The sequence below is a fragment of the Papio anubis genome, unplaced genomic scaffold, assembly GCF_008728515.1.
Source record: "Papio anubis isolate 15944 unplaced genomic scaffold, Panubis1.0 scaffold226, whole genome shotgun sequence".
In the NCBI taxonomy this organism is placed as follows: Eukaryota; Metazoa; Chordata; class Mammalia; order Primates; family Cercopithecidae; genus Papio; species Papio anubis.
In genome coordinates, this window is record NW_022162306.1 from 24,219 (window position 1) to 38,121 (window position 13,903).

At 40.4% G+C, this 13,903-nt stretch overlaps 1 pseudogene; it reads left to right on the forward strand.

The window, feature by feature from the left end:
• Positions 1–12,473: 12,473 nt before the first annotated feature.
• On the forward strand, positions 12,474–13,063 carry LOC116272848 (annotated as a pseudogene).
• The last annotated feature ends 840 nt before the right edge of the window (positions 13,064–13,903 follow it).

Consider the following 13,903-nt stretch of genomic DNA (forward strand, 5'->3'; position numbering starts at 1 on the left):
GAATCCCCAATGTCCTTTCTTTGTTCCCAAAAAACAAGTATACTATTTGCTTGGATTCCACAATTATATGATACCTGTAGGGTAAGTTAAAGTGAGCACAGAAGGTTAAATGCTCTTTGTACCTCTACATCAACCAATGCCAGAATTCTATAGCAGTCTGTATAGGCAGACTGTACAGCAAGTGGTTGCAGTACGGCTTCACTTTCGGTTTTCTTTTTTTTAAGACAAGGTCTTGCTCTGTCACCCAGACTGAGTTCAGTGGTGTGAATGGGGGCCTTACCGCAGCCCTTGACTGGGGCCTGTAGGTGATCCTCCCTGCCTCAGCCTCCCGAGTAGCTAGGGACTGCAGGTTATGCACCACGCCTGGGTGATAAATATATATAACATTAATATATTTATATATTTGTAGAGACAAGGTTTTGCCATTTTGCCCAGGCTGGTCTCCAAACTCCTTTAACTCAAGTGATCTGCTCTGCCTTGGCCTCCCAAGTGCTGGGATTACAGGCATGAGCTACTGCGCCCAGCCCTGCTTCTCAAATCCAGTAATATGAATGCGAATCACCTGGGATCTTCTAAAATGCAGATTCTAATTTAGTAGGTATGAGGCAAAGCCTGAGAGTTTACATTTCCTAAGAAGCTTCCAATGCTAATCTTGGAAGACGCATTTATCTTAGGCCATGAGCTTATGGAGTCAGGGCAGACCTGAATTTCAATCCCAGTTCCACTATTTTTAGCTATGAAATCTCGTAGGCTATTTAATCTCTCTCTGAGCCTTAGTTTCTCGCTGCCCATGAAGGAGATAAACTGGGAGGCTGAGGTGGAGAAGAACTGCTTGAACCTAGTAGGCAGAGGTTGCAGGAGCCAGACTGGCCACTGCACTCCAGCCTGGCAACAGAGCGAGATTCTGGTCTCAAAAAGAGAGAGAGAGAGAACAAAATTACCTACTTCTAGGCTGTTGTGAGATTAAGGAACATGCACATAAAAATATTCTAGCAGCCAGTACAGTGGCTCACGCCTGTAATCCCAGCACTTTGGGAGGCCGCCGAGGCAGATGAATCACCTGAGGTCAGGAGTTCAAGACCAGCCCGGGCCAACATGGTGCAAAACCCCACTCACTAAAAGTGCACATGTGAAAATTAGCTGGGCATGGTGGCGGGCTACTTCTATAATCCCAGCTACTGAGAGGCTGAGGCAGGAGACACCTGCTTGCAACCCGAGAGACAGAGGCTGCAGTGAGCTGGGCGCCCATGCACCTGCAGGCAGCCTGGCGCATGCAGTGAGACTCGGCCTAAAAGAAAAAAAAAGAAAAGTTTGTACATGGTGCATGGAAAAGAGTAAGTAATTAATAAATGCCAGTTATTATTAATAATATTCTGAAGGAACTGTCACTCCTCAAATACACATCTATACTTAAAGATTGCAGCGTTCAGAATAATTATCTGAAATCTCTGCAAGAGCCTACATTAACTTGAGAGAGAGCGCAGACAGATTGAATCATATTTAAATAAGTATTTTGTTGGGCCATTTATTTCATTGGATTCTAATTCTTTGATTAGAATTGAATCCCATCCAGCTCAGTTAGGTCCTAAAGCAGGAAACAGTAGGATGCACATCTAAATTAGCATAATTGGGTGGAAAAGTTTACAAAAGACTATCTACAAAGGTGTGGCAGGGTATAGGAAAAACTAACAGGAGTAGAGAGAGAATGATAACTTGGGCCATTACTACTTATGCATTAAGAGAGGATGTGAGGGAGAAACACATAGAAGAAAAAAAGAAGAATGTGATACAGAGAGTCTCATGTGAGAGAGCAGGACCTTTTAGTTAAGGGACAGTAGCTTACCTGAGGCAATCTCCCAAGGAGGAAGCCAGAAATACACACACCCTGACCCCACCCCTTCTCTTCCTGTGATGTCCCAAGCAGGATCTCCACTGCTCAAACTCCTACTAGAAGCTAAAATGGGAAAGGAACTCACTGATATAATCCATATAGTTTGTCCTCCAGGAGCACAGAGCAGGGTATAAAAAGGGTGAAGAGAGCAGATCAGGAGGGTTACAGAAAATACCACCTGGTACACCACCTGTGACACATATATTCAACTAAAAACATCCAAAACTAGAACATCATAGTATTCCTCTGATCACAAGCCAAGAGAGAAATAGGTCACTGTTTCCAGATACAAGGTTAAGTCTAACTAATTTATCAAGAAATGGGATCAATAATTTCCAGATTATCTCCCCATTACATGTCCTACATCATCTAAAACTCAAATCACAGCCAAACTGAATTCATCTTCCACTACCAACCTAATTTTAGTTTTCCCATTTCCCTACCATGGTAGCTTTGGATACACCAGTTTCCTCAGCCACAGCAACATCCTTCTTCTACTTTCCTCTGTGCATATTTACATCCTACTTGGATTCCTCTTTAAGGTCCAACTCAAATACTTCTCCTCCTCCAACAGTCTCTTCCCTCTGCACCATTGGAATTTACTGATTTTCCTCTGTGCATGAACTCCCGCGGTAATTTAGTCACTATTGTCAGCACTCTTATTTAACTGCTTTGGTGTATACATATCACTGCTAATTAAATAATATTACAATTCTCTGAAGGGCAGGAACTATGCATTAACTTTCTTTTTCTCCTCACTGTAAAGGAAAGCAACTAGACTCTATTGCATATAATGAAAGCAATAAACACCTGAAGAAGGAAGACAGGGAAATAGCAGGGAACCAAATTTCCACCCCTGCTTTCTTTATAATGATAAAGCTTTCTAGAAAAAAAAACCCTAGCTCCTCTGAGGGCCTGCCTGGCCTTTTATGTGGAATCTACAGGCACAAGGGCAGCTCTGCTTATCATCTATCCACTCTGGCATTTTAAAAACAGTCTTCTAAATAACCTTTAGTGAGCTAAATTTGTAGAGAGAATCAAAATATATTCATAAACTGCAAAAATAATCAGCAGGAAAAATCAGAACCTATCAAAACCTATACTTATGCAGCTAAAGTGGTAATTTATAAGAAAGTTGCAGCATTATAAATCACTGTTTGTCTCCACAGCATTCAAAATGTATTTCAACTGGATAATACATGAATTTTTTTTTTTTTTGAGACAGGGTCTGGCCTCTGCTGCCCAGGCTGGAGTGCAGTGGCATGATCTTGGCTCATTGCAACTCTCCACTCATGGGCTCAATCCATCCTCTTACCTCAGCCTCAAGTGAAGGCTGGGACTATAAGCATGTGCCACCATTTCAGCTTAATTTTATTTTTTTGAGGGACAGGGTTCTCACCATGCTGCCCAGGCTGGTCTCTTCAACTCCTGAACTCCGGGAGTGATCCACCCACTTCTGGCCTACCAAAGTGATGCTGGATCATGACGGAGCCACCATGACCGCCAATACATGAATTATTTTGATTGATAATAAAATGTACTAAATGAAATACCCTAAGAATACAGGGCAATAAAAGATACCTAAAGAAAGTAGAAAGAAAGAATTGAGCATTTCTTTTAAAAATCAAATGATCCATTTCTCTACTACTCCTCCTCTCTACAATAAAGGTTCCCGATGAAAAAACAATCAAGCAAGTTCTCTTTGAAAGCGCATGATGTGGATTGCCTAGAGACTTTAGGACTTAAAGAATACCTTTGTAGAGTAGCTGTCTCTGCCAAATCCCCAGATGGGGCACTGAGAGAAGCCTGTAACCTGAAACTGCCACAGGCCTAGGACTCCAAAAGAACCTCGTGAAAAGACCAAGCCCCTTTAGCGAAATGATTCAGGAGGCAAGGGTGGCCTAGCAAGAGGCACCCTTTGATAACATCCATCACTTCATAATCAAACATCAGCTGCAGAAATTCCCCCTTCCCCTGTGGTACTGGGGCTGTGCCAAAATGAGCCCATGTCTCGGCCTCCTTACATGTGGCAGCAGCTAGGCAGGGCAATCTTGCCCTGTGCCTCCTACAAGGGCGGTGGTACTCAGCAGGACCAACAGGAGTGAATCCCCCAATCTCTATCCTCCCCAGCAGCAAAGAGAGGCAGGTTCCAGGCTATAGAAGTGGTGCTAGATGGTCTTCCACTCCTCTGCACTGGGGTAGGTATCAGTGGGGCCATCCTCCGACAGCAATAAGTTGGTGCTAGTCATCCCTCCATTCCCATTCCCCCACCTGGAAGGCCCAAAAGGAGCTGAACTTCTAATTCCTCCCTAATAGTGCCAATAAGGTGTAGAACAAAACAGTGTGGCAGTATTCTGCTTCTCCTCAATCCCTGTGGCCAATAAGGTCTGATAGGAGCAGAACTTACAATCTCAAATTCCAGCAACAAAGGATATGAGAGCCGTCTCTATGCTTTGCCAGGAGTGCATCTGCAAGCATTGACTGGGAACTAAACTTACTCCTTCCATTTTCATATAAATAAGATGCTGCTGTAGGTGCCTCACTTTGCCAGCCATTGGGGTCCAGCAGAGAGTCAGGATAGCCACTCCAACACAGACCTGTACACTACATTTAACTGTGGTGACTGCCTGCAAAAGGAAAAGAAACAGGATGTTTTAGGTTTCTGTTTTATTTGTTTGTTTTGTTTTGTTTTGTTTTAGGAGACGGAGTCTCGCTTCTCTGCTGCCTCCAGGCTGAGATAGGAGGAAAGGATCCAGCTTACTGCAACCTCTGCCTCCTGGTTGTAAAGGATTCTCCTGCCCCAGCTCTGGGCAAGGCAGCCGAGGATCTGAGTAAGGCATGTGCCACCGCGTCCAACTAATTTTTGTATTTTGTAGGTAGAGACGGGTTTCATCTATATGCTTGGCTAGGCTGGTCTCAAACTCCTGATCTCAGGTGATCTCACCACTGCCTCCCCAAAGTGCTGGGATTACAGACGGAGCCACCACGCCCCAGCCAGGAACAGGGATGTTTAACCTCACAACATATAATACCTAAAAAATGTCAAAAAATACAATAATAGAAAATCACTTTATACCAAGAATCAGGAAACTTAAACATGAATGATGTAAATAAAAATCCATGACTCCAGTGCTGAGCTGACACAGATGCTGGAATTATCTGAAGGATTTTCAAGGAATCATTATAAAATGCTTCCATACAATTCTAGTGTTTGTTTAAAAAATGAAAAGAAGTCTTAGCAAAGAAACACAGAATATAAAAAAGAACTAATGAAAATTTTAGAATTAAAAAATAAAACAATAAAAATTTCCTAATACTCACTGGATGGGCTTATAGAAATGACATGACAGAAGAAAAAATCTCAACAGTGAACTTGAATATGGAATAAATAAAAATTACCTAACTGAGCAAGAGAGAAAATGACTAATGAATAGATTCCCAGGTCCTAAAGACAATGAAGAAAAACAGGAACATCCATATCACTGAGTTCCAGCAGAAAAAAAGAAAGACTAGGGGGCTGAAAAGTTCTGAAAAAATAATATTGAAAACTTCCTCAAAGGTTAAAATGCTTGACATCAGAAGACTGTGGTAAATTACTTATGTATAATGCAATAATTAGAATAACAACTAATTTAAATATTCATATAAAATATATATATTCATAACCTATATAAATAAATGAAAATGGAATTATATGCACCAAACAAATAGAGCTGCAAAATACATGAAGCAAAAACTAATAGGGAAAGTGCAAATACCTAAGTCCACAATTGTACTTAAAACTTGTAACATTTCTCTCTAACAAATAATGGATCAAAATAAAAAAGGAGACAGAAGGACTGAACAATTCACCATCAACCATCATAATCTAATTGGATATCGAATATTTCACTCCACCAACAGCAGATGAGCAGACATTCTTTTAAAGAGCATATGGAATCTTCTACCAAAATAAATCATATCCATTGGCAAAATAAAATCTAAACAAAAGGACTGAAACCATGTTAAAAAAAACTGAAACCATAGAGTATATTCTCCATACGTTAAATTAGAAATTAATAACTAAGGCCGGGCGTGGCTCAAGCCTGTAACCAGCACTTTGGGAGCTGAGAGACGGATGGACTGGCTGCTGGTCAGGAGATCGCAGGACCTCATCCTGGCTACACACGGTGAAACCCGCCTCTACTAAAATACAAAAACTAGCTATATGCAGGCAGGCTGGCACGGTGGTCCCAGCTACCTGGAGGCTGAGGCGTGGAGAATGGCGAAACCCGGGAGGCGGAGGCCAGTGAGCTGGAGGATCCGCCACTTGACCTGAGCCTGGGCTTACAGAGCCAGACTCCGCCCCAAAAAAAAAAAAAAAAAAAAGAAATTAATAACTAAAAGACAATGGGAAAATCTCCAAACATTTGAAAATTAAGCAACACACATAAATATACCATAGGTCAAAGAAGTCTTAAGGGATATTTTAAAAGTATATAAAACTGAATGAAAATAAAAATACAATATATCAAAATGTATGGAATGCAGCTAAAGCAGTGGTGATAACAAAATTTATAGGACTAAACACATGAGAAAAAAGAGGACAGGGCTGAGTGAGGGGGCTCACGCCTGTAATCCCATCACTTTGGGAGGCCGAGGCGGGCAGATCATCTGAGGTCAGAAGTTCGAGAGCAGCCTGACCAACATAGTGAAACCCTATCTCTACTAAATATACAAAAAATTAGCCAGGCGTGGTGGCGGGTGCCTGTAATCCCAGCTATTAGGGAGGCTAGGGCAGGAGAATCGCTTGAACTCGGGAGGTGGAGGTTGCAGTGAGCCGAGATCGCATCATTGCACTCCAGCTTGGGTGACAAGAGCGAGACTCCGTCTCAAAAAAAAAAAAAAAAAAAAAAGAAAAAAAAGAAAGAGAAAAGGAGGACAGAGGGAGGGAGGGGGACAAAGGTTGAAAAACTACCTATTAGGTACTACATTTGCCACTTGGGCAACAGAATCATTAGAAGCCCAAACCTCAGCATCATGCAATATACCCATGTAACAAATCTGTACATGAACCCCCGATTCTAAAATAAAAAATTAAATTAAATTAAAGAGAATCCCCCAGGGGAAAAAAAAGAAAAACAAAAGAAGGAAAACACTCAAACAAATAATCTGAGTACCCATCCCACCTGAAGAAACTAGAACAACAATAGCAAGGCAAATAGAAGAAAGGAAGTAACAATGTTCAGAGCATAAATCAAGAAAGTTGAAAACAGAAAAATCATACAGATGATGACTGAAACTAACAGGTGATTCTTTGAGGAAAAAATCAATGAAATTGATAAACCTCTAGAAAGACTGACAAAAAATAGAGAAGACACAATTCACCAATATCAGGAATAAAAGAGGATAATAAGAGAATACGATGAACAACTCTGCATGGATAGATTTGATAACTTAGATTAAATAGACCAATTTCTCAAAAAGCACAAACTACCACAACTCATCCAATGCAAAATAGATAATTTGTGAATAGCTTTATAACCATTAAAGAAGTTAAACTTAGAGTTTAAAAATTCTTAAAAGAAAAATATCCAGGCCCAGATGGTTTCACTAAGAATTATACCAAACATTTAAAGAATTAACACAAATTCTTCATAATTTTTGCCAGAAAAAGGGAGTGAATTCCAACTGATTTTATGAGGCCAGTATTACCCTGAGACCAAAATCAGACAAAGACAGTACAAATAATAATAATTAAAATTATACCTCACAACTAATTGTGGTTTATTCTAGGTATACAAGTCTGGTTCAATATTTGAAAATCAATGTAATCCACCTATCAACAGGCTTAAAAATAAAAACTACATGATCATATCAAACAATGTAGAAAAAGCATTTGACTAAATTCAACATCCATTCATGATAAATGCTCTTAGCAAACTAGGAATACAAGGTAACTTCATTAACCTAGTAAAGAATATCCACCGAAAAACTAGAGCTAACATCATACTTAAGGCTAGAGGTGGCAGTGGCAGTGGCATGGGGGCCGCTGTCCTCCACTTAAAAAAAAAAAAAAAAAAAGTTGAAGGACAATGCTTTCTCCTTAAGATCAGAAAAAAGGCAAGGGTGTGTGCTTCTCACCACTGTGATTCAACATAGTACTGGAAGTTCTAACTTGCTCAATAAGGCAAGAAAAATGACATAAAGGAATAAATATTGGAAAGGAAGAAATAAAATCGTCCCTATCCTCAGACGACATGACTGTTTATGTAGAAACTCTCAACGAATCAACACACATTAAAAAACAAAACAAAAAAAACCCCTACTGATACACACAACAAATTAGATGGATCTAAAGGGAATTATGTTGAGTGGAAAAGCCAATCTCAAAATACTCCATTTATATAACATCCTTAATGATGAAATTACAGAGATGGAGAACAGATTAATGGTTGCCAAGTTTAGGGACATGGGAGGAGAAGAGGTGAGTGTGACTACAGAGGTAGGAGGATCTTTGTGGTTACAAAAAGTCCTATATCTTTATTTTGTTGGTGGTTACACAAATCTATGCACATGTTAAAATTGCACAGAATTTCGGGACAACTGGATATCCACCTACAAAAGAATTAAGTTGGACTCCTACTTCACATCACATACAAAAATTAATTGAAAGTGGATGACAGGGCTGGGCACGGAGTCTCACACCTGTAATCTCAGCACTTTGGGAGGCCAAGGGGAGGATCACTTGAGGCCAGCTGGGCAACATCGTGAGATCCTGTCTCTACAAAGAGTGTTTTAAAAAGCAGCCGGGTATAGTGGCACATGCTTGTAGTCCCAGTTACTCTGGAGGCTGAGGTCAGGGGATCACTTGAGCCCAGGAGTTCAAGGCTGCAGTGAGCTATGACTGCACGCACTCCAGCCTGTGCGACAAAGTGGGACACTATCTAAAAAAACAAAAACAAAACAAAACAAACAAACAAACAAAAAACACTAAACTAAACTAAAATGGATGAAACACTCAAGTGTAAGAGATAAAATTTTAAGACTCTAAGAAGAAACAGGCATAAATCTTCATGAACTTGAATTAAGCAGTGGTTCCTTAGGTATGAGACCAAAGACAAGCAAAGAAAAAAAAAAAAAGATAAATTGGACTTTATCAAAATCAAAAACTTTTGTGCTGCAAATAATACTATCAAGAAAGTGAAAATACAACCCACATAATGGGAGAAAAGTTTTGCAAATCATGTATCTGATAAGGGACTTGAATAGAGAATAAATAAATACCTCTTAAGGCCAGGCGTGGTGGCTTATGCCTGTAATCCCAGCACTTTGGGAGGCCGAGGCAGGTGGATCACCTGAGGTCAGGAGTTCAAGAACAGCCTGGCCAACATGGCAAAGCCCTGTCTCACTAAAAATAGAAAAATTAGCTAGGCATGGTGGCATGCACCTGTAATCCCAGCTACTTGGGAGGCTGAGGCAGGAGAATCACTTGAACCCAGGAGGCGGAGGTTGCAGTGAGCCAAGATCGTGCCACTGCACTCCAGCCTGGGCAACAGAGTAAGACTCTGTCTTTAAAAAAAAAAAAAAAAAAACCTCTTAAAATTCAAAATTAAAAAGACAAATTACCAAATTTCAAATGAACAAAAGGCTGAAATAGACATTTCTCCAAAGAAGATATACAAATGGCCAATAAACACATGAAAAGATGTATAATATCATATTAAACATCAGAAACATGCAAATCAAAACCACAGTTAGATGCCACTTCATACCCATTAGGAGTGCTAAAATCAAAATGACAGATAGCTGGGTGCAGTGGCTCATGCCTGTAATCCCAGCACTTTGGGAAGTCAAGGTGGGTGGACCACCTGAGGTCAGGAGTTTGAGACCAGCCTGGCCAACATGGTGAAACCCCATCTCTACTAAAATTACAAAAATTAGCCAGGCGTGGTGGCAGGCGCCTGTAATCCCAGCTACTTGGGAGTCTGAGGCAGGAGAATCACTTGAACCTGGGAGGCAGAGGTTGCAGTGAGCCAAGATTGTGCACTGCACTCCAGCCTGGGCAACAGAGTGAGACTCTGTCTCAAAAAAAAAAAAAAAATTCAAAGATGTGGCAAAATTGGAACCTACATACATTGCTGGTGGGATTGTAAAATAATACAGCTGCTTTGAAACTGATCTGGCAATTCCTCAAAAGGTTAAGTATGGAGTTAACATATGACCTAGCAATTCCACTCCTAGGTATATAATAAAGAGAAATGAAAATATATGCCCACAAAAAACTTGTACATGGATATTTATCACAGCATTATTCATAATAGCCAAAAAATGGAAGCAGCCAAAATGTCCATCAACTAATAAATGAATAAACATAATGTGGTATATCTATACAATGGAACATTATTCAGCAGTAAAAAATAAACATGCCACAACATGGATGGATTTTCAAGACAGTTAAGTGAAAGGTGCCTATCACAAAAGATTACATATTGTATGATTCCACTTATATGATATGTCCAAAATAGGCAATCCATTGAAACAGAAAGTAGATTAGTGTTGTCTATGGCGAGGGTAGGGAAAAAAGGCTAGTGGCTGTTAAGTGATACAGAGTTTGTGGCAGTGGGGGAATGATAAAATGTTTTTAAATTAATGGCAGCGATAGAGGCAAAACTCTTTAATATACTAAAGAACATTGAACTGCACATTTTAAATGGAAGAATCGTATGATATGTGAATTATGTCTCAATAAAACTGTCATTTTAAAAAATATGGCCTGTGTCCTGGCTACTGGTGCGGGCATGGACAGGAAAAGAAAAAAATTGTTTTAAAATATGCTTAGGCCTATAGACACACAAATGAGTACATGTAAAACTGGTGAAATCTGAATACAGTTTGTACATTTTATCAATGCCAATTTCATAGTTCTGATATCATACTATAGTTACACAAGTGATTACCATTAGCTAAAACTGGGTGAAAGGTACATAGGACTTCCTTGTACTATTTTTACAACTTTCTGTGAATCTATAATTATTTGAAAATAAAGAGTGGCCGGGTTCAGTGGCTCATGCCTGTACTCCCAGCACTTTGGGAGGCTGAGGCAGGCGGATCATCTGAGGCCAGGAGTTCAAGACCATCCTGGCCAACATGGTGAAACCCTGTCTCTACTAAAAATATAAAAATTAGCCAGGCATGGTGGTGGGCACCTATAATCCCAGCTACTTAGAAGGCTGAGGCAGGAGAATAGCTTGAACCTGGGAGGCGGAGGTTGCAGGGAGCTGAGATCATGCCACTGCACGCCAGCCTGGGTGACAGAGCAAGACTCTGTCTCAAAAATTAATAAATAAAGAGTTTTTTTAAAAAAAGCAAAAACAAAAATCCTCGATATGAATGTTTATAGCAGCTCTATTTATAATTGTCGAACATTGGAAACAATCCAAATGCCCTTCAAAGAACAGAATAAACTGTGGGTATATCCATACAATGGAATACAGTTCAGCAATAAAAACAAACCAACTATTTATACACACAATAGCTTGGATGAATTTAAAGGCATTATGATGAATGAAAAAAAGCCAGCTTCAAAAGTGATTGCACCAAGTCATGGAATCAACCTAACTGCCCATCAATAATAGACTAGATAAAGAAAATGTGGTACATATACACCATGGAATACCATGCAGCCATAAAAAGGAATGAGATCATGTCCTTTGCAAGGACATGGATGGAGTTGGAAGGCATTATTCTCAGCAAACTAATGTAGGAACAGAAAACCAAATACCACATGTTCTCACTTATAAATGGGAACTAAATGATGAGAGATGGACTCATGGTAAGAACAACATACACTGGGCACATGTGAGGAGGTGGGGGGAGGAGTTGCATCAGGAAGAATAGCTAATGCATGCTGGGCTTAATACCTAGGTGATGGGATGATCTGTGCAGCAAATCACCACAGCACATGTTTACCTATATAACAAATCTGCACATCCTGCATGTATACCCCTGTACTTAACATAAAAGTTTTAGAAATTTGTAAAAAAATTTTTTTAAGTTATTGCACTACTACACTCCAGCCTGTGCAACAGAGTGAGACCCTGTCTCTAAAGCAAAAACCAAACCAAACCAAAACTAAACTAAAATGGATATTTCCATTTATATGACAGTTTTGAAATGACAATACTGTCATTAGAGAACAGATTATTGGTTGTCAGAAGTTAGAGGTGAGGGGAGTGGATAAGAGGGTTAGACTGGAGATAAGGGCACGCAGTATGAACTCTTTTTTAAGAAAGCAGACCTTATGGAATATAGACATGTGACCCTCTTCCACCCTTTTGGACCTCTCATGAAAGTGAAGAGCGAGATTATTGACATCATTAGATCAGTTATTAATATCATTACACCACTTGCTGAAAGAACTGAAGCATTTGTACAGTTTTTGCAGAACTTCAGGGAGGTTTGTATTCATCAAGACAAGATTCATCTCACAGTGGTGTATTTTGGTAATGAAGGACTGTCTAAAGTCAGGTCTAGCCTAGAATCTGTCACAAGTGAGTCTAATTTTCACAATTGATCTCATTGAATGAAGAATTTAATCGTGGATGAGGAGTAAATGTGGGTGCCCGAGCTTGGGACAAGGGAGAGGTCTTGATGTTTTTCTGTGATGTTGATATCTATTTCTCAGCCGAATTCCTTAACAGCTGCCAGTTAAATGCTGAGTCAGGTAAGAAGGTGTTTTACCCTGTGGTGTTCAGTCTTTACAATCCTGCCATTGTTTATGTCAAACAGGAAGTGCCACCACCTGTGGAGCAGCAGCTGGTTCACAAAAAGGATTCTGGCTTTTGGAGAGATTGGCTTTGGAATGACTTGTCAGTATCGATCAGATTTCCTGACCATTGGTGGATTTGACATGGAAGTGAAAGGTTGGGGTGGAGAAGATGTTCGTCTTTATCAAAAATTCTTACATGGTGACCTCATTGTGATTTGGACTCCGTTTCCTGGTCTTTTCCACCTGTGGCATGAAAAGCGCTGTGCTGATGGGCTGACCCCTGAGTAGTACCACATGTGCATCCAGTCTAAAGCCATGAATGAGGCCTCTCACTCCCACATGGGAATGCCGGTCTTCGGGGGGAAACAGAGACGCAGCTTCATAAACAGGCGTACAGGATAAACAGCAAAGCTGTTGGTTGAAATCATAATGCGTTACTGTGTGAACCGCAAACTAGCACTATTTATTTAGCCTTAATTCTACTTCCGGATGCAGTGCTTCTTTTGGAGAAGACATGTTTATTTTTCATGTTCTTTCTGACATTACTTTAGCAGTTCAACTTGATTGAGAAGAAAAAACAAATGTTTCAACATAAAGTCTCTGTTTTGTGAGAATACTGCACTGTGGAATAATTGACAAATTGAAATCTGGTATTTGTCCCAAAAGTTGTTTTGAGTTAGTTCTACCTGGTACCCATGTTCTGATTGCGTGTGGGATTGCATGGTGTCCTGATTGTATCTGGGTGAAGAGGATGGCATGTGCTGGGTTGCTGGTGGGTGGAGAGCAGCACATTCTTACAGAGGAGATGGAGTGTTATGGGCATAGTGTGTGGACAGGTATCTTCACCTGCCCACCCCTGAGTCAGCCTGCTTGATTTGATAGCTTGAAGAATCCTTTTCCACTGAAGTAGAGGATGATTATTTGACACATCTGAAATAATCAATCAATCAAGAGAAAGGCAGGAATAAAAACTCCTTAACTTACTGATGCTTAGCCTCCTGAAAGTCTGTTTTTAAGCAAATGGGTAATAGTAGAAAATAGGTTAGAATCTATGGCTTGATTAAAAATATAATGTTATGGCCGGGCGCGGTGGCTCACGCTTGTAATCCCAGCACTTTGGGAGGCCGAGGCTGGCGGATCACGAGGTCAGGAGATCGACATCATCCTGGCTAACATGGTGAAACCCCGTCTCTACCAAAAATACAAAAAATTAGCTGGGCGTGGTGGCGGGCGCCTGTAGTCCCAGCTACTCGGGAGGCTGA